This window comes from Serinus canaria, chromosome 1A (genome assembly GCF_022539315.1).
Source record: "Serinus canaria isolate serCan28SL12 chromosome 1A, serCan2020, whole genome shotgun sequence".
In the NCBI taxonomy this organism is placed as follows: domain Eukaryota; kingdom Metazoa; phylum Chordata; class Aves; order Passeriformes; family Fringillidae; genus Serinus; species Serinus canaria.
Window position 1 is genome coordinate 37,663,958 of NC_066314.1, and position 21,184 is coordinate 37,685,141.

At 37.0% G+C, this 21,184-nt stretch overlaps 1 protein-coding gene across 1 annotated transcript in view; it reads left to right on the plus strand.

The window, feature by feature from the left end:
- The window catches only part of SYT1 (synaptotagmin 1), a 253,467-nt gene that overhangs the window by 24,381 nt on the left and 207,902 nt on the right, over window positions 1–21,184 (plus strand). Inside the window, exon 2 of the mRNA XM_009086709.4 lies at window positions 15,720–15,781. The gene's annotated coding sequence lies outside the window, so the exon portion shown is untranslated. The remainder of the gene's footprint in view (window positions 1–15,719; window positions 15,782–21,184) is intronic.

The following is a 21,184-nucleotide window of genomic DNA, read 5'->3' on the forward strand; positions in this document are numbered from 1 at the left end:
CTCAGAAGTTTTTTTCCATGCTCTACCAAAAAATTCAGGCCAGGTCAGGCTTCAGTCAGTATTGAGGACCAGCTAAAGCCAGCAATCAGTATTATCCCTGGAGTCCACAGAGGTTGAAAAGCTTCCTTCAAGGTTCTTGGCCCAGCTGAACCTGACTCTGTTTTGTCTTGCCTTTTTATCTTCAGGTGGTACATGGCCTTTGCCACCCTGCTTCAAGGGGAAATCCCAACATCTGAGATGGGTTTAGTAGGACTGCCATCTCCAGGGCAGGGTTTGCAGCTGTCTTCCTGCAGAAAACTGTGCTGTGTGCTTTAGTAGATTTAGCTCATGTTTCTCTGCATAGTATTGCCTCCAAATATACTTTGATGTCTAGTCAGTGACTGACAGCTGATAATTTTATTTTTTATTTATTTTTGGCTCCTATGAAATGAGTTAGCCATTTCATTCTGAGTGGAAAAGAATAGGGAGATACTGTCTGTACTGCATAAAATCAGAAGACTCAGACACCAAGGTTTCTGCTGGTGTTTGGAAGACTAGTGTAAGTAAAGTGTTGTATTTAATAAACAGGCCTATGGTACAGAATATGCCAAATCAATATACTCAGCAGGCTTGTAAAAGAGATGTTCATGAACTGCTGCAGAACAGCCTTTTGCCTCCTACCAAGGTAATTATCACTATCAATTACAGTTTCTTTCAATATCTGTTTTAGGTACTTTTTTAAGACTTCAGAAGGCATCTGGGCATAATAAAAGCATAGTATCCAGTTAAAGAATATCTCTAACTCAGTCTCTGTGTGCCATATCCAGGCTGGAATGCACCATCTTCCTTTGTTATTGTCGTGCTGTAATTTCTATAGTGTTTGTTGTTTTTTCAGAATGGTACACTGATCTAACTGAAGGTTTTTGAGCATCTTGGGTGTCAAAGGCCTTGCTGCTTTTGCACAGAGTGTTATAAATCTCTTTACTGCTACCAGGGAGGCATCTAAATTGGGCTCATCTCACATTTCCCCTGTGTAATTCAAGACTCTGTAACCCATTATCTTAGATATGGGTGATCTGTTATAGGGGATCCTTTGATAATATATTTTTTGGATGTAATATCTCATGACACCATATTTTAAATGCTATACATTTGTAAATATTCAGGAACTAAAATAATTACATTTATAATGTGTTGTTTATTCACATCTTCAGTTTTATGCTCATGCTGGTATAACTGCACCTTGTTATCCAAAGTAAATATTTCTGTCTCAACCTTTTAATCATATAGAGAATATAATTCATGTCTGACATAAGCATGGGTATTAACTTAATCCAGTTAGTTATTGTTTGGTGTGCTGTAGTTTGTAACCAAAAATACTCAAGTAAATACAGAAAATTTATATGCAATAGAGTCAGACCTTGATTTTTGGGGAAGCTGGGTAAATAAAGAGGGAATATATGTGTGAGTGGATACAGCTTGACAAAGGCATACATGCCTACCAATATAGATAAATGTTTATGCATAAGATACTGTGATTTCATTTAGGGCTACAAGAAATTCCTTATATTGATATTTGAAATTATGTAACACAGTGAGTGCAACAAGAAAAAAACACACAAAGAGAAATTCATTGTGAAAGGGAAACATGGAACAGTGAAGAATTTAGAATTGTTGCTGAATTTACTTTATTACATTTAAACAATCCAGAAAATACTGTTAACAGTCTTGCAGTCCTTTGGTCCTTCATCTTTGTTTAAACTGCTCCATTTAAGAGCATATTTCAGTTTTGGCTGAGTAATTCCTATGCTGGTGAAAAGATAATACTTTTGGATTTAGTAGGATAAATGTAGTGTTATTAGCAGTGGCAACTGAACGACATTAAATGTATAATGAGACGTTGTTTCTTTGTAATACCACCTTGCCCAGAGAGTCAAATGTGATGAGCAGTTTACAGATGAACAGTAAGAGTCACTTGTAGCTTCAAAGACTTTTTAAAACAATTGGGGAGGGATATTTAGAGAGTGGTACTTTTTTTTCTGTTTATAATGCCTTAGAAAAACAATTTTAAGGTGGTAGGGCCAAAGGAAAATTTCAGCTGTCCTGCAGTGTAAATCTGGAAATCCAGCAAAGTCCCAGAAGTGCAAACATTCAGTCCCCATGGCAAATGGTTTAGCAATGCAAAGGTAAAATACTTAAAAACACTCAGGGTTTTTCTTGATTCTCAACTACTGCAGTTAACATTTTTATAGATGTAAGTTAAGGCTCAGTCCCTGTAGGCTGATCCATTTAAGTGCTGCAGGAAACTTAAATTTGGCAGCTTTCCTGCAAAATACTGCACACTTTAATCCTGCAAGGTCCTTTTTGAGTTCTATATTATTGTATCTGCTTTATTAGTAGAGATAAAAATGGTACCAGAGCAAGTCAGAGACCAATCCAGGATTACATCTCTAGAGTTCTTGACTTCTAACCCTGTCTTAGCTCCACTAATTCCATTCACCTGCACAATAGCAGCATGGTGTTTGCTGGGGGGTAAGGTGGAAAAAAGAAAATAGATATTTAGTTCAAGTAGTCCTCAACTCAACTAATGTAAGATGATTTCAGCTACCTACTTTATTATGCTTTTCCTGGTCCAGGAATAGCTGGACTTTACTGTTTCCCTTAAAATATTTTAGAGCAAAACAAGGGGTTTTTGGTATCCAGCCACTGCTTTCTTTCCCTGTTCTGTCTTGTTATGCTTGTTTCAGATGCTTCCTGTCATTACAGGCCCCCAGCTGGGTAATAATTAGCATTGACTCCATGATTCTCAGAAGGCTGATCAATCACTTTATTATTCCATACTTATTAAGAAACCCATTGCTTCCACCAACAGCCACGATACAGGTGGACCCAACTGGTCCCTCAATCCAAACACCATCACCATTGGCCAATCAAGAACCCACCTTTGGTAACCAAATCTCCATAACACATTCCCTATGCTCACAACAGCAGGTGCAGCAAGTGAAGATAAGAATTGTTTCTCATTCTTTTCTCTGAACTTCTCACAGCCTTTCCCAGCCTGAGGAAGTTATGTGTTGCTCTCTGTGGCCTGAGAGCTGCTGCCACACTTCCCACTCTCTTCAGCTGTTTGGTTTTTTTTAACAGTATCGGTCTGCCTGCCACATTTCTCCAAAATCTACCTCTTAAGACTCCTCTTTGCTTTTCATAGCATCTTCAGTGATCTCTTCCAACGATTTATGATTCACATTTGCAAAGCTAAAAATGAAATCAGATGTATTTTTCAACAAGCTAAGATAAGGGTATTATCTTTAATGGGTATGGAAGATGGCAGCTGAAATACCAAAAATCACATTGGTCTGTTTTCTGTTGTTCTATCTCATTGCAAACTCACATTTTTGAGAGAGCACTGGACAAATTGCAAGACAAGCAGATCTGGAGTTTTTGTCAAGGAAGAATTGCTTTGCAGTTAGGGTAATTTAATCTCTCAGCTTCTTTTTTCACTTATTCTTATGAGTGTGGCAAGATTCAGAATAAAAGTACTTCAAGACAGTTTCTTACTGTATGCTCAGAGGAACTATTTAGGTGCCAAGAATGGCAACTATCAGCTGTGTTAGATGCCCATTTTAGTTTAAGGAGAAGGTGGAGAAGAAGAAGAGAAAGCATATCAGGAATGAACAAATGAAAGCAGGGCCAGAGGAGGAGATACTTGATTTCTTTGTTATTTTCTCCTTTCTCCTACTCTTACTGTTTTCTAATCTCCTGAATTTTCTGATATATGAACAGAGAGCTTTCAGAAAGCTCTCTGTTCATATATCAGAAAAAGAAAATAGTTGACAGAGATGTTGGATTTATTGTTGTACCTGAATGAATCCATGATGTTCTGTTTTAAGCTGTCGAGTTGTTCTGTTCATAAAGGAGCATTTCACATTGCATCCTGAAATCTCAATGTATTATAAAACTTTTAGGAGAATCAGTTTTGCTTAAGAGCCCTTGCTTCAGTTATTCTTGAGACAAGACTGTAATCTTATAGGCAAAGTGCTGATTTTTGTCAAAAGGAAAATATATTGACAGTCAGCTTTGCCTGAGTATGCTAAATTTGCATATTTTATGTCAGTGCAAAGCACAGATTAGAAAATTGTCTGCATACTTCATAAGTGATAGTAGAAATTGATTAATGCAATTGATTCTACCCTGTGCAATGAAGTAGTTAATGGTCATTACAATAATGCCAAAAAGTACCTGTCAGGTTCAGAAAGGGCATCTGCTGATTTGTTGACAGGCAATTTCAAGTTCCCTTTTTACAGAAACTCATATTAAGAGTTTCCTTGAATGAGATGATTTTTAGCAGATATTTCCTTTTTGCCAGATGCTGAAATGAAATTTTAGATACATCATGTGGTGTTTTCTTGATTTGTTTAAAATCCATGCTGAGAGATGCTGTAACAATCATTCTGTGTAGCAGTGTCTATTATGCTGTCCCTTCCTATCTGTGAATGCAGTTATGCTCTCATCTGGCTGCTTATCAAAGCTGCACTTACATTCCCCTTACTGCCCACAGTGTATTTATTCCCTTACATCTGCTTTGTTTAAAAAGCAACAATATTGAAACAAGTTCAGTGGCACCTGCTAGATTCTGCATTGGATTATTCAGCAGAGAACTTCAGCGTGTCAGTGTTAACTAGCTTTCCTCTTTTGGGACGAGTGGCTAGTGTGGCTGTAAATTGAGGGTGGAACTGCAGGAACTGCACGAGGGGACTGGAAATCTCATAACCTAACTGGGGTGTTGCTTCCCTGAGTAAGTCCAGGATAAGTTTGCCTTCTCTAGGCCCCTCCTTAAAACTGTTATACAGCCTATTTTAACTGTGTTCAGTATTAGGTGTTCAGTGGCCAGGCTTCCTTTGTCAGAAAAATAGATGAGGCACAGTTTGGATAATGATGTTTTGTGTTGAGGTAGAGTGTGTCCCTGCCTCAAGATGATTCAGACATTTGTTATGTTTTCTAACTTTCTGCTTCTGCTTTTTCTGGGCCACGGGTAGTACAGATTGCTTTTGTTTCATAGACTTAGCTAATGTGTTTGCAAATTGCAATGAAAGAATCTCAGAAAATTACGCTATACATCAGTTGAGACAGAACAAATGGTTTTTTCCTTCAACTGCTCCAGTGTGCTATTTGAGTGCAAATCAGGAGTTTTTATGAAGTGGCTGAAGTTTGGTCCGAATAAGCTGTATTTCAGAATCTAATAACAAAAAATTAAGCAGGCTTTGTCAAGATGGGTAGGAATATTAAATTAAAGGGTGGTTTATGTTAACACTTGGCCCTACAAAAAGGGAGAAATATTGCTGTGTGGAATACTTAGCTTCATTAGCAAAAGTAGCCCAATTAAAATATTTGTCCATATGGTTTTTTTAAGGATTTCAAATAGACTTTTTTTGAGTTTTCCTTGATTTAGAGATGCTAACATTAAATGTGATACATGAGATGGTAATTACAAGGTAATTATTTAATTTTCACTAAATAGACATTTCCATTAGATTCCTTCTGGCAATGTGTAGCTGAGGAAGTTGATTTTATAGGCAAATACAATATCATGATGTCTTTTCTTTAGTCAAATACGTAAGGAACAATAATGATAACTACCTCTTTTAATGTTCCTAGCCATCTGCACATCAACACTGCACTGTCTGATGTGCTGCTTTTTGATTAGGCTGTCAGATTTGCTGAATGTGGACTTGATGCTTCCTTTTTTTACTGTTATGAAGACTTGCAGTATCACCACTTGTCTTTTATCCTCCTTTTTGTTTATAATATCTTTGCATGTAATCTGCAAGGATTGGCAGTTAAGCTCTTCTGTCGCAGCCCAGAGTGACACCTGTGATTAAAGGGTCTTCCTCAGTTCCCCAGTCTCTAGGTTTCTGCTTGTAGTTTCAAGATGAAAAAGTCATGATGCTTCAGTTCATCTTCAGCTTTGCAAAATCAGGCATGTGCACATAATGGGTAAAGAAAAGCTTTAAGGTACACAGATTGTATCTCTAGAGGATGTTATGTAATAATGAATTTAGACCCAAATAGCAGCAGCTATAGGCTAGTTAAAACTTTCACTGTGCTTCTATAAATGTGGAGATGAACTTTACTGTAGATACCAGCCCAGCCCTGTTAGTTGGCCAGGAAAGGAAGCCAAGGTGGCCAGGTATGATGTTACTGTGTGCCACTAACTCTGGAAATTGGCATGGCTTAGACACACTATACTGGGACACCTGCACTTGGTTAATAGCTCCAATGACCAAATTCTCTCTCTCACACAGCCAGCCAGGCTGGTAGCCATTTATCTCAGGGATATGAGACATTCCTACTGAAAAGTGTAGTTGCTGCCGAGTTGACTTTGCAGCTTCTGAGAATCAAGGAAGCATTTGCAGCTGCAGCCACTTGCATGCACACCTCGTGCTTTCCACAGGCTGTTGTTACGTGTCACTCACTGTTCACTCCTGTCACTATGGTTACACGTTTCTTCAGCAAGTTGTAACCTGGCAAGGAACTCCAGTTTGTGTTGCTCTTGGCATTCACCTATTCTATACACATGCAGTGCATCTGTCCACTATTCTTTTGTTTGGTTTAGTTTATTTGTTGGCCTCTGTGTCTAGGCAGAAGTTAAAATGCTGAAGAACCAGAAAGATCTACTGACTGGTCAACTTATTACTTTTGTATGAGGACCAGTAATACTGGTCAGTGCATCTCTTAGTGGTGCTATATACAGCTCCTTCCAGGAGACAGCCCTGTATGTCACAATGACAGTCACTGAGAAAGTAATGTTCTGGACAGTACTAAATAAGAGACACAATTTTTAATGATTGTTCAAGTTTGGGGTTTTCTTTACTGACTGTAAGGAGGTCTAATATTCTTACATGCTGAGGAAGACAGAGAACATGGTATAAGATGAATTTGTTTTTTTCAAAAGACTTTGTGATGTTTGTAAAACAGTCTCATAATGGTAATCCGTTATTGTCATAAATGTTTCATAGACAAATACCACAGTTGTTTTTTTTACATAAGTAATTTGGAGGCTGAAAACATTTTTTTTTATTTTTAACTAATTGCTCATAATTTTGTCATCCTAATCATCTATCTATAAGGTTATTTCCACCAGGAAAGTATTTCCACCAGTGTTGGTATAAATGCTAAACATAGTAGAGTAATTAGAAATATTTTTTTATGATGAAATACTACATGTTGAAACTGAAACATTTAAAATTTTCATGTATGCTTACTTTATTCAATGATCCTATTATAATGAAGTCTAGTTCCAGTGCAAGTGGTCAGTGCTGTCCAGTTTAATTATTAATTTTGAGTGTTTCATTCTTTGCTCCTGTTGACCACAGAAACGTACAAAATACCATCTCTTCTTGTAAACAAAAAACCAAAAAATCTTCATTTAAATTGGTGTGTTTTCATTCTCTTAGTCTTATCATACTCTTAGTAGTTTGTAGTGTAGCTCAATGAAAAGGAGAAGCCAGCTGTGATCGTGAGAGTAGTGAAATTGCACATGAAGTTTAATAATAGTAGTCTTGGGATATGAAGCACCCAGATTGTTATAAAAAGGTAAAAGGGAGCAGAGAGCAGTTGCTGTGGAGCAAAAGGGCTTGTTGCATGGTGGATGACGAACAATCAACATTAAAATTAATGTGAGAAATCAGGGGTACCAGCTTTGGAAAGTGATGTGCCTCTCTTTATGGGATTTGTTTTGCTGCTTACCAGAAATCTGGGAGGCATGTAGTCCATTACCTCTTGGATTAATACAGGAGGGTGTAGGCAGTGACTTGATTTTATCTGTATTTAGACCTGGTAGATTTTCACATTTTTAAAAATAATTTCCATTAGAAGAAAACAGTGGCATGAATAAAACTTACTGTATAGTGTAGAAAATGTGGGCTGACATTATACCAGTGGTGAGTTATCATCTGTATACATTTTGTGTACATATCCACATGAACTACAGAATAAGTCTGCTTAGAATATTCTCTTTACCTAAAAAGTTACCTTTGAAGGGCTACATTTAAATGGACAAGAAATACTGAAGTTGTTGCCACAGTAGGCCTCTCGAGGGTTATATAGAAAGGGTGTTGGAACAGCTCATCCATAGATTTTGTAGCTTCATTTGCTGAGGTGTTGACACTCACTATCAGATTTTATGGGTGAATTGCTTACCCATATTAGTACATTTTCATAAAGCAGAATAAATAAATAAATAAATCAAACCTCTCACAGCAGAACAAAAAGATCAGCTGTGTTATGTAACATATAATCACTTCCTGCAGTGGATATTGCAGCAGGTTCTCTCGTCCTGTGATAAAAGCAATTAGATTTTGAATCTCCAAACACTGGAATGCACCTCAGTGTGTGTCTGCTCATGTAGAGATATGTTATCTTTCTACAAAGGATTTAGGAGAATGATTAAAAACCTCCATTGTGCTTCTAAATAAGTCTTAGTCTATATCTGTAATAAGCAACCTAAATATGACATCTGAAACCAATTTTGCTAGGAACTATTTTCTTACCATTTCATGTGATCCAAGATGCCTGGTCTAAATAGTGTTGTGAAGCAACTTTTGGAGAACTGTGTTTCTTTTTTCTAAAATGTCTCAGAAAAATAATTGTAACTTTATATCTTATTGTCTAGAAAAGCCTGAAAATATTTGGAATTAAATGTGTTGGAATGCCGTGTTACAGGTGCTGGTTGTTTCAGCTGAAGTCTTGAAAACTTTCACTTAGGAAAATGAAGCTTCACTCTGATGTATGAAGTTTTTATGGCTTTTTATTGTTAATAAATGTTAGAATTCTCACGTGTTCATGTTTGCAATTGGAAAAAAATAAGTTTAATGTAAAGTTTAAAAATTCTACTCTTGTCTAAGAAAATGGCTGAGACATACCCAACATTAACAGAGCAGGAATGGCAAGCTGCACTCTGGGAAAATTCCTTCCAGAGCAGCTCCACAGATACTACATGGCAGATATAGCATGTGGTTGAAGTGTCCCTGCATAGTGTGAACACATCCAGCTTATCCACTTTAATGGTCTGTCATATGCAAAGATTTCCTGGAAGTCTGTGCCACACTTGGTATGCATCCCTATTGCTGGCACTTGTGCCATCCCATTTATAATGTAGGACTACAGTAGCTTCACAGTGAAATGAGTGTTAGTAGAGGAAGATATATATATATATATATATATATATATATAGTCCTGGATAGCTACTAGAGGGTGGAAATGCTGTTGTTGCCCCAAATTCTGATACTCCTTTGGCCGCATAATATTCTTATAACATCTCAAGATGATTCAGATGCCCATTTGTGACTTGTTGTCACTGACTGTATCATCACCATTAATAGGTTTTCTTTCTTGAAAAGAGAATATTTTACTGCCTACTGATTCATATGATTGTTTATTGCTCATGAAGTTCTGAGGCTGACCTAGGCGTGGTTGGTGGAAGTATCAGAGTGGATGACTCTTCTAACATCAAGCTAAGCATAATGATAAAGCAGAAGCTGGAAAAGGCTTTTGATGGGCAACAAGATCTGAATCCACCAGGACTGAGAACCAAAGAAGGTAACACAGCATGTCCTGGGCAGTACTGGTAGGAGAAAGAATCTGAGAATGTGAGAAGCATCATGCAAGCAACTGGGAGAGCAAGGCAGAGACATTTGAGCAGCAGCTGGCACTTACTGAGGGTTAGGGGCTGCTCTTACCACTAACCCTCTTGTGTGAGTTATGTGAAACAGAAACACAGCATGTCTGATGGAGGTGTGTGGTAATAACAAGAGAAAGCTAGGCAGGAGTTGAAACACCTGGTTCTGCTAAGAACTGAAATTCTGAGAAAGTTACAGGGAAGGATCTTTCAACTTTAGGTGGCAGGTAGTTCAAAACAAGTGAACAGAGGCTGAAAAAGCAGCCTCAGTGCTAGTATTGTAGAAGGGACTTCCAGAGAAATTCCACAATGAGCTGAGTCCTTTGCTAAGTCGAGAGCTCTGCAGAGCTGAAAACAGTTCCCCTTTAAAATATATGGATCACAGGGTGGGAATGGCCAGGCCACAGACTGAATGGACAGAGAAAAGCAGGGTGCAAATACTTTAGGTTTTGTCTCTAGTGTCCACAGTGATGCAGCACATGAATTCTGGTAAACTGTATTCTGAAGTACTTAAGTACTTAAGTGTGTTGAGACCTAAAGGCATGCAATCTAGTTAATATCTGTAAACTTAAATGGCTGGTCAAATGACAGCTCTCCTAAATAGCTCCTCTGTCTTTATGTACTGTGTTGAGTAGATGCTCATCTGTATGAATGAGGATGGGAGAATTTCTCCTGCCCTACCAGGAAGTGTGTGGTACAACCACTATCTTCCTTTCATTCTGTGGCTCTGAATTTCTCCCTTGTCTTAGGAAATGACTCTATGCCTTGGTTTTATCTCTTTCATTTTCTGTTTCAATAATTGTTTCCTTTCCATCAGCAAAAGCATCCCTCCACATTTACCCATCTCCACAAATTTGCCCCTGTCCAGGTTTTTCCTTCTCGTTTTGCGTCGATATTGGATCTGGTAACAAACTCCTACAGTCAGTGGTTTGTCATTTCTTGTCTGTGTACAGTGACACCTAGCAGCAGGCACGCACCTGAGAATTGTTTGGGTTTTTTAAAGCCATAGTTTCTTTTAAAACAAGCTGGACTGTCCCAGTCCAAAATTGGCAGAACTGATTTTTGTCTGACACTCGCTGTGTTAATCGTGTTCTGTATAAAGTTTGAGAGGCTTTGCAGTAGTGTTTGGCTTTCCTACCACTATTTGTTCCCTTATCAGACTGTTGATGAAATTTGCAATAAAAATGCCATTAATTACTTCCTCTCTTCTGATTTGCTTATTTGCTAGAGAAGTTTCTATTCGTGGTTTTGATTTACAGAATATCAAAGGCTGCAGAGCCTCCTTACATTCATTGTTCTGCAACTCAGTTGTTTATGCACACTCACCTCTACCATGAAATGTGCACCTCTTTATCAAATAACTTGCCTTTCTGTTTTTACTCCTTAGTACTGTTCTTCATCATTGCCTTAGGCAAGGAGGAAGGATGGTGATGTGAGTGGCAAAAGTGCTGTCACCAAGTATACAATAACTTGGATCAGTGCTATTTTTGGGGAGGAGGGAGGGTGTGTGTGGAGGTATATTTAAAATTAGTTCCTGTTTTGTTATATTACAGGCCTGAATTCAGTCGGTAATGACCTCAATAGTGCCTGTTTTAATGTAATCCCTGCTTGCTGACTGCTGTTCCAAGAATAAAAATTTAAGCCAAAAGATTTAATGAAATCCTTTGGGATTAGTGCTCACTGGGCTGGGGAAATTGCATATCAACTATTCCTCTGTATTCTAGCCATACGGCTTGGTATTTGAATAGGAGGGTGTCCAAGAGAGACAACTCTTGAGTTCATCAATAATTTACATTTTTGTTAGTTACAAACCTGGTATTTGGGATTCTGTTGCCATAGCAATCCATCTGGGCCTGAACGGATAGTGTTTTAAGTGGTGGTTGTATAGAGATTCACAGTGTGTGCTTTAAATCCCTTCTGAAGTAATCCTCAGATCTGTTCTGTGACTTATTTGAGGTTTTGACAAAATCAATGTTACTCACAGTAAAAGTTGATGCTGAGCAAATTAAGCCCATAAAACAGTGAAATATACATATGATTAAGGACTGTAAAGTTCATAATGTATGACAATTTCTGTTTCAATATGTGAAACTATTAATAAATGCCCGCAACTGCATTTTTTTCAAAATACATTTAATTTGTTGCACATTATGCAACTGAAAATTATCCAGACTCTGTACTGGTTATTAGCTAATTTAAACTTCATAATCGAATGTTAGCCTCATTTTTCCAGACATCAGTTCTATGTTTTACAGGATGTCAGTCTATTCATAATGGACTCCTCCACTTTCAATTAATCTGCTTTTCTCTCTTAAATAATTCTATAGCAGAGAATAAAATTTGAAATATCCATTTTCACTTCTAAGACAATTGGGCTTGTGTTTTGAGGATGTGCTGCTAAATTCAGGAGGCTAAACACCAGCTGCTTTTTGTTTGAAGTTTAGTTTATATTTTTTTCATTTTGCCACACAGAATTTCAAGGTAGTTTATTCCAAACCTCCCAGATATGCCACATAAGTGGTTGTCCTCATGTCTGAAAGACAATCAATAAAGTAAACAAACCTGGGCTAAGTTTCAGCTCTGTCAAAATCAAAACCCTCCTGAAACTGATTTCTAGAGCATTTATTCCTTCATGACAAAAATGTTGTCCAGTTGTGCTCTGGAACTGTCACTGAGCCATAATGATGATATATTAGCAGCTCTTTATTACTCCAGAGTACAGAGATTCAGTTTGCAAAATTATTCCTCAGTGTTTGAAAGAAGAGAGGGAAGAATAATACTCAAATAACAGCCATATGCTCTACTAATGAGTGTTTAGCCCATAATCCTAAACAGATAAAAATTGTTTCTTCATGGAGTTTGTAAGAGATCACATAGTTGTTCTTGGTTTTAAAAATAGTAATGGAATGAGAAAACTGCAGATGGCCTAAGATACCTTGAGAAATCTTTTAATTACCATGCAACTTCCCTTTCATCTTTTGTATTACAGTTCACAATGAAAAGTGAAGCATCTAATAAAAGGGGCTTATTTTTGCCATGATTCTGTGATACTAAAAATGTTCTTTGTCACCTATAATAAATGTAAATCCACTCTGTTTCTGTATGAGTTAAGCAAGGGCTTCCTGAGAAAAATTGCAGACTTCCTTCCTTGCAGTGGAGTAGGTTTTCATTTCATGAGCATATATGAATGTATAATCTTAAATACAATGTTTTTGACTGAACTGGTTTTATTTTAGAGCTCCAGTCCTGCCCCAGTTTAATGGGACTGTTTCCATAATTGGTTACCATAAAGGTGACTGGGATCAGAGAGTTTAGAATTAATGAGAAAAGGCTTTGTTGTTCTTACTTTTGCTATCTGTGTGCTAACCGAATCAAAGCTGCAGATCATTTAAATGAGTACATACCCTGAAATGAAATGCCTTAAAGTAGCTTCTGTAGATAACATTTGTTAAATATAGATTATGCTTCAAAGGGATATTGCAAGATGTAGTCACACTTATCAAAATGTGTTTCTGTTGATATTTCCAATGGTTTCATTAGGAAACGTCTTCTCTTGCAAATATTGAAATGAAAACGGAGCCTTGGAAGATACTAGCACTATGACAGATGCTATTTGTAGCTCTGAAAATATAGCTGTCACTGCAGGGGATCTTCTGCACTGAAGACCCTCAGGAGTCCATTACCAAGGGTGAATGAATTAATCTTCCAACACATCTAATAAAAAAATTGCCTGTGTTTAATAGTAAGTGATAGAAACACAGCTGAATTTCTTTTGTAATGTGTTCATCTTCCTCTAGAAATGCAAATATTTCCAGTTTAATTATCTCCTTATATTTTTGCTCTGCAAATCCTTGCAAAGAGTGATATTATTTAGTTTCCTGCACAACTTGAATTTTATTGCTTGGCTCTTACTTATTCCAGATGTCCATTACATTTTTCATATCTATTGGAAACTCAGACTGTGAGCTTCCAAGGATCAGGCAGGCTGTCTCTGTTTGCACTTAATGCAGCACCGCACTTTTTCATAATTTTGCTTAAATTTGCTTCTCTAGTGTACAACCTGTATTTTTATTCAATTATTTACAATTAATAGTATAGTAAACATTTGTCTTTCCATTTTGTTGTTGCCACAGAAGGAAGTAGTGAACCCCCTGAAAGGCTTAGTAATAATATAGCACAGCTTGACACAGACAGCTTAGAGAAACAGGGAAAGATTGAGACAGTGCACCACAGAGCAGGTGTGACTCTGGGTGTTAATTTCTCTAAGGCACTTGCAGCTACCTCTGCTCAAATGCAAGATATTCACAGGGCCCTGAACCAAACCCTGGCTCTGAACCCCAGGAGAAGGTGGAGATTAGAGGCTCTTTTATTGAGCCCTCTTTCTGAGCATTTCTGAATTTCAAATCCCTCCGTTTGGGAAGACTTGACTTGACAGCAAGAGGCAAAGTTTTGGTTGAACCCATTTAGAGATTTTTGAGTGCAGTAGTTCAGATTAGGTCTGTCATGGTCTGTGCCAGAACATTTTATACAGCTGATACAGAGCACGAGGCGAGGTAAGGCCTGCTGAGGCTATGGACAAACGTTGATATTCGATACGAGTTACAAACTGTGGCAATGAAATTAGCCATGTTCTACACCAGCATCTGAATTATTCTAAACCCTTTAGAACAAGATTTCACATCACTGTCCAGCTAACCTTTCATCATTTTAAGCATTCAGCTCCTCACTGATGTCTAGGACATAGCAAAATGGGCTGTTAGATAGAAGAGCTGATCCCTATGTTTCAAAAAAAGTTTAAAATTTATTAACATCAAAATACTGGATGCTTCTGACTAATGTAATATATAGCCCTCAGCTCCAAACAGTTTTTAATTGTTGCTTAACAGGCTCTTTCAGTAGACTCATATGCAGATAAGTGGTGTCTGGGATGTCATAAATATTGACAGAACGATACAGAAAGTAATATTAATTTATTACTAAAATAGAAGGGGAAATTAGATTTTATAATTAGTTATAGTTTGAGTTCTGTATGATTTGGGTCATGAAAGATGGTTTGCTGATTAGAGTGAAATGGTGGATGGAATCATGATTTGCCTTTTTAAAGGCCAGCGTAAATGTTGGTGTGCTGTAGTCTGAGAGTTTCAGATAAGAACATTGTCATTTTCTAGTTGATATAAAATTAAAAATACATCTGTCTATCTTGGCAACTATGTATTTGGCTCAATTTTTTAACTGCATCCAAATTGGTCATCTTCACAATTAATGGCTTCACAGCTTGATTGTGCTTGCCCTTTCACACCAGTGTTGCCCTTATTGTAACCCTTATTGCCCAGCAGTTCCAATTTTCTCCCTTCTCTCAAGCAGCCTTTATTAATGAAAATTGTTAATAGTAAAATCTGCCAAGGCAGTATGCTGTGTTCCTTGCCTTAAAACTCACCTCTGTTGTGATGCTTGTAACCTGACCAAGAAAGACTAAAGCAGCTGGTGTGCTGTGTTCAGTTCTTACTGTACAAATTTCCTGTATGAAACAGCAGGAGTGAGGCATCAAACACCCCTCTGCAGCATATTCCACTCTCCTCCAAAAGTGGTTAGGGAGGCTGTGGTTGTCATTGCAGGCATATGTTTTTTCTTCCTTGGCTCCTCAGTCTAATGGGGTAATTCAGCCAAGATCTAATACACCATGAGAATTTGATTTTGATGAGAGATTTGACAGCCTCAGAAATGTCAAAGCCTGTCACCTTCCTGGAACTGGGGAGGCGTGCAGGTGCCCAGATAAAATTAGGATGCCCAGCATTTAGTCTGAGGTTTCAAGAGGGATTTATTTCCTGAACCTGCAGATTTCTCATCTCTGCTGCTATTGTAGTATCTAAGGCCGAAAACCTGGTTTTTAAGGAAAAGGGTTGATATGAATTTTCTCTGCTGGGTGCTTTGACAAAGACTCAGGGTTTTAAATATTGGAGTAAGCCCAAACTAAGTCTGAAAATGGCAAACTTCTGTAGCACAAATGAAATTAGACAGTTAATTTTAAATGGATGATAAATACATGTATTTGTTTTTCTTACAGGAGTGTGGAGTCCTGAATAAACAAAGAGAAGAGAGTTAAGCACACATTCTCTATTGCAAACAGTAAGTAACCAGCTTATATACTCCAAAGCTAAACATGACTTGCACTTCCTTTTAATTTTTGTATTCTTTCATATTCACAATTCTTCCAACAAGTGCAAGAAATTAGTGTAGGGAACATCTCTGCCTTGTTTCCAACTTAGTTTCATTTCACAGGGGTAGGCTTTTATAAATTCTATAATCATCTCAGGTAAGAGGCCCAGGCAATCCACCCAAAGTGCCTTCATTGTTGCCCATACTGAGAATATTACGGTTTTCTTCTCAGTAAATATACATTGCAACAGAAATTGACAGTAGCCAGCTAAAAACAGTATTACGCCAACATTTGCTCAGACGTGAAATTTTGCAGAAAACCAGATTCACCACCCTAGTCTGATCCTGCTGCCTTGGTGCTGGAGCAAAAGACTTTTGTGGGTTTGTGTTAACCACATAACCACTGGCTGATTGTTCTGAACAGCCCTGGTTATAGCTGTGCTGCGCACTGCACAGTCCAACCAATCTCTGTGCATGGCTGCAGTGGCCTTTGACAACTGCAGCATTATCAAACACCAAGAAATTGTGATCCTTTACAGGGATGAGAGAATGGGCCATGTTTGTGTTGTGGGGGATGTTATTAACATTGTCCCTAGAAAAATATCTTAGGCTGCTTAGGTGAAGTACCAGTCATGACAAAGTAGAACAGAGACATTGCTTCCACTGCCAATCCAATATAGTGTGCCCCAGGAACTGTAGCTGATTATACGGGTGTACCACATTACTGGGTATTAACAGGTGGTGATATCTTCTGAGAACCAGAGCAGGTGGACTTGTGTTATTTCTGTTAACAGTTCCAACAAAACAGTTCCTCTGTGCTAAGTGCCAACAGAACCTTCCTTTTTAGTGTTAGATAATTGTGGACGGTAGGTAGTGTGCAGAGAATATGTGTTCTTTAGCATCATTCTGCTTTCAGAATATACATTTCGCAGTACAAGTTAAGGAATTTTAATTTTATATAATAAATCCCTCTTCATTTAGCCAAACTGGTGTATGTAACAGGTTAGTTTTGAATAGAAATAAATCTTGAATATTTCTTGAGAAATAATAAAAATGATATTCTTTATTGGAAAATCTGAATAGTGTGAAAATCTTAATAGCAAAAAATATTATTATATATATTATATATATATATATATATATATATATATATTAATATATATTATATCTCTGGGCTGACAAGTTTGATGATGGGCTTTAACATGAGAGGAAATGTGTGACATTTCACAAATCCAAGGACAACACCATGCTTGTTTGTGAGCCTGTGTGGTTATTTGTATGCTGTACAGTTACCAGTTGTATGTTACCAGTGGGCATCTTCTAGGAGTATAGCAAATGATACATATGTACCAGAGAATTCTAGAAAACTTCTCAAAAGTCCTACTTATCTTTTTCTTGGATTTTTTTTCAGTTCTTCTTCTATCAGTCATATTTTCCTTTCGTTTTCTCTTCTTTCCCCTGTGGTTCCTGTGGTTTATATTCCCTTTTCTATCACACCTCTTTTTACCCTTTATCTTTCCATTTTTTGCCACATAGTCAGTCTGCTTGAGCTTCACATTTTCTGCTCACATCTCCCACATAGGGCCATCTCCTCTTACTCTTGGCAGAGCTGCATTGCAGAATGTTTCTGATCTTGGGCAAATTTTAAGCTTGCTATTTCTAGTATCAGGTAGAGACTCTGCAGACCAAGAGCGTTATTGCTGTTTTCAGGTCAGAATGCACAGAATAATGCCATATGCTTGTGTCTAAGGAATTCACAAAGGGTTACAATGTAGTGCAATATGGGTCAGGTCTTGCAATTTTATTTGACATGTGGAAAGACAGTGGAACTTTGGAAGTTGTTATTTAATGCATGGGATACCTTTGACCTAATCAATTATGCTTTATACCCTTTGGATCTGAAGTTTTGGCAGCAGGTGACTGGTAGTTACATGAATAAATGCTAGCAATTCCAAGCAATTTGTATAATTCAACTGATCTACACATACAAAAAATCTACAAAGATTTTTTTGTATATATAGACCAGTATATATAGGCTTTTGTATATACAGACCTGCTTGTAGAAAATAAATTTCACTACTGCAGACTCTGGAAGATCTTCTCCCCAGTTGTGTTTCTGTGTCAAGTGGCCAGAGCTCACAGACAGCTCTTTCAAAATAATGTGCATTTATTTGTGTATAGTGAGAAAAAAAATTGGTCAACTATTCTTGGTACTCCTTCACATACAAATTCTGTCTCTTCTGCTGGCAGAATAGGTTGACAGGACCTTTTCATATTATCCATGGTTAATTTTATCAATTGTGGTATTATGATTATCAACTACAAATTATCTAACATATAATGAATATATAATTACAAAAATGAAACTCTGCAGTGGTTATTTAACATTTGTGATGTGAAATTTATTTAACACTCTCCTTGGAATATACATGGGAAATTAGAATAATAAAACAGAAATAAAATTACTCTTACCTCTCATCCATCATCAGTGAATAGCAATGTTACCAGCTTGATCAGGCTGTACATTCTCCCATACAGGGAACTTCATGTGTGGCACCTTTGAGCCTTCTAACAATACCCTTGAGAACCTGTGGTATTCATACACAAAGTAACCAGTCATTCTTTTGGCACTGGGTTTGATAAATTGGAATTGTAGAGTTGTTTCAAAATACCTTTTTTCCTTCAACTTGAATTAAAGTCTATAATTTAAAATATCTGGTGCTTAGAGGCAAAAATGATTGGATTCCCCACATATGGAGAAAATAAAATTAAAATCAATATTGCTCTTATTTTTAAAAGGATAAAATAAAAGTCATAATGTATAGTATATTTTGTGGGGTTTACATGTTTCCAGCTTTATTTTAAATGCAAGGGCCATCATTTCTCTTTGCAAAAGATTGCAGATACCCTTGGAGGAACACAAAAAAATTCTTGCAACACATGTTCAAAAAAAGGTGTCCATTGTCCTCACATGGTCAGCAGCAATCAGATTTCATCTGCCACAAACTTTGGTGTATCAAAGAAGTGGCAAATAATTGATGGCTGGTTAATAAGAGGTTTTTTTGTTACTCTTGTTTGATAAAGGTAATGTGACATAAATTAGGAGATTGCACAAGCACAGTGCTAGAAGAGGAGAGGGATGGCCAGAATCCAGACTGTGCTGTGAGCAGATGAGAGGAGACTTGGCCTGCTGAAAATTATTGTATGGGCAGTTAGATTCCATTATGTGTAGAAGAACTAAATTTGTGTTAGACTTACCATTCGCTCATAAGCTTACAACATTATGCTTGTTTGCCCTAATATCTATTTCAAAAGCTACTGTGTTTTATATTTTACCATTTACAATATTACATATAGAGGTATGTAATGTACCAGAGATGAAGGAGTTAATGAAGGGTTTTTTGGTTTTGGAAGGGTCCATTTTGTAAAAGTTGAATTTATGAGTATTCCAAAAGAAATTAGCCTGTTGTTCATGAATATTCTGTAGTAATCACAATAACCTTCCCTTAGGTTATTATTTCAATTTTTCATGCAGTATAGTAATCTAGAAGCAGCATGGAAGTGCCCTCATTTCTTGTTCTTTGCCATTTTGTCACAGGTTTTGTCATTGCAAATTAAAATTCATGTGCATTTACTGCAGGCTTGGATAAAATTGTTCATTGGAGTGTTTCCATTACCTTAAGTCTTTAATGAGGTCTTCCCCTAAATTAGTTTCACTCCTTTTTTTTCCCCTCACATAGTGAAAATATGAACTTCTGGTAAATTACATAGTAGCGTTTGCATAATGTAAAGGTTGTTTATATTGCTTCTCTTTTGGTTATCATGTCAAGACTATTCAGAGAAGTCTTGTCTCTATGGCTTATATGCTTACAAAATTCTGTGCTGCAAAACTTTATTTTTCTTTTCTTTTTATCATTCCTGTATTACAGACACTGCTTTGTGTCTTTTAATGTGACATCTCTGACATGGATTAAGATTCTGTATTACTTTGAGGTATGCTAGTTATGCAGCCTAATTTTGCAAAATGGCTCTGTAGTTGTAGTTCCCTGGGGCTTCAGTTTAGTTGTCATTTATCATTTTAGCACTGTGATTGATTAGTCTCAACTATTTAATTTATCTGCTGCAGCTTCTAAGCTTTTTATTTAATTGGTAAACACATACCTTTCTAGACACATTTTCAAATGATGTGTTTTCCAGGTGCCCCAGAAGTCATGTAATCATCTTTTTCTCAGCTAGGAATTTAACCATTTGAGCCATTTAATGGCTTCCATAAATATTGCCTGATATTTTGTCCATTACCTGGAGTTTTCGAACTGGAAATCTGTGGTATATTTTCCATTTTCCAATGTTATTGTATATATATTTATTCTGAAGTACTAGTGTATTTACCAGCTGCTTTTTCATCCACCAAAAAACATTTAAAAAGTCATAATCTTTCCTAAGTGTAGGAGCCAAGTGCCTGGGTCGCTGCTGTGGCAGTACATTTTAACCACCTTTGCACATTAGGTTTCAAAAGCAAAATATTAATTAGTGTACTTTTCTTGTTGGAATTTCATAAGCCAGCTTCAGTCAGTAGAGTTAACATCCTTATTCTCCTCCATTGTATACTGTGTTCCTGTACTTTGCTATTTTTAACCATCACATTGAATATCAACTTGGCTATGATTTTAAATCAGAGAAATGTCATTTCCATTTAAAAAAGAGTTGCTTTTTGGCATTAAGTCATACAATGTGTAAACATTGCAGCAGTTCTACACAATTACTGAGGCAACTTTCAAGAAGCTACTATAATGAATTGCTTCTATGATCCACACATCAAAGAAATTTTAATGTCACATTTTCTTTGTTACTGCAGTTTTTATTGTGGCTCTGCGTATTTTTGAATGGGGATGTTGATAATTTGTTTAGGGTTTTTTTTTTTACTTTTAGTTACTGTGAAATATTTGTGATTAAAATCTCTCAATAAGAAGAATTATATTTTGTCATCATAATGCAGCTTTGCTGACGTTGGTAACTGCTATTATGGTCCCGTCTCTAAATACAATCAAACAAAATTAGTAGACATCTGCAGCATTACATGCTTTTGGGGGGCAAATTGGTGTTCCTTTTTTTTCTTTTTTTTTCCCTGTGAGAGCAAGCTTTAATCAGTATTTCCCTTTTGTTTCTAATTCTTAATCTTGTTGTGCAATGGTTAGCTTTGGACACCTACCAAAGTAATTCGGGGTAGGTCACTTGCAGCCCAAATTTCCAATGGGTCTTGGAGACAGCCTGTTCTGTCACTGCTCTTGTCATGACTTATGCTTTGATTAGCAAATAAGAGGATAGACTTTCTTGCAAACTTTGTTTTTTTTTGTTTATGGTACATGAAGCTTA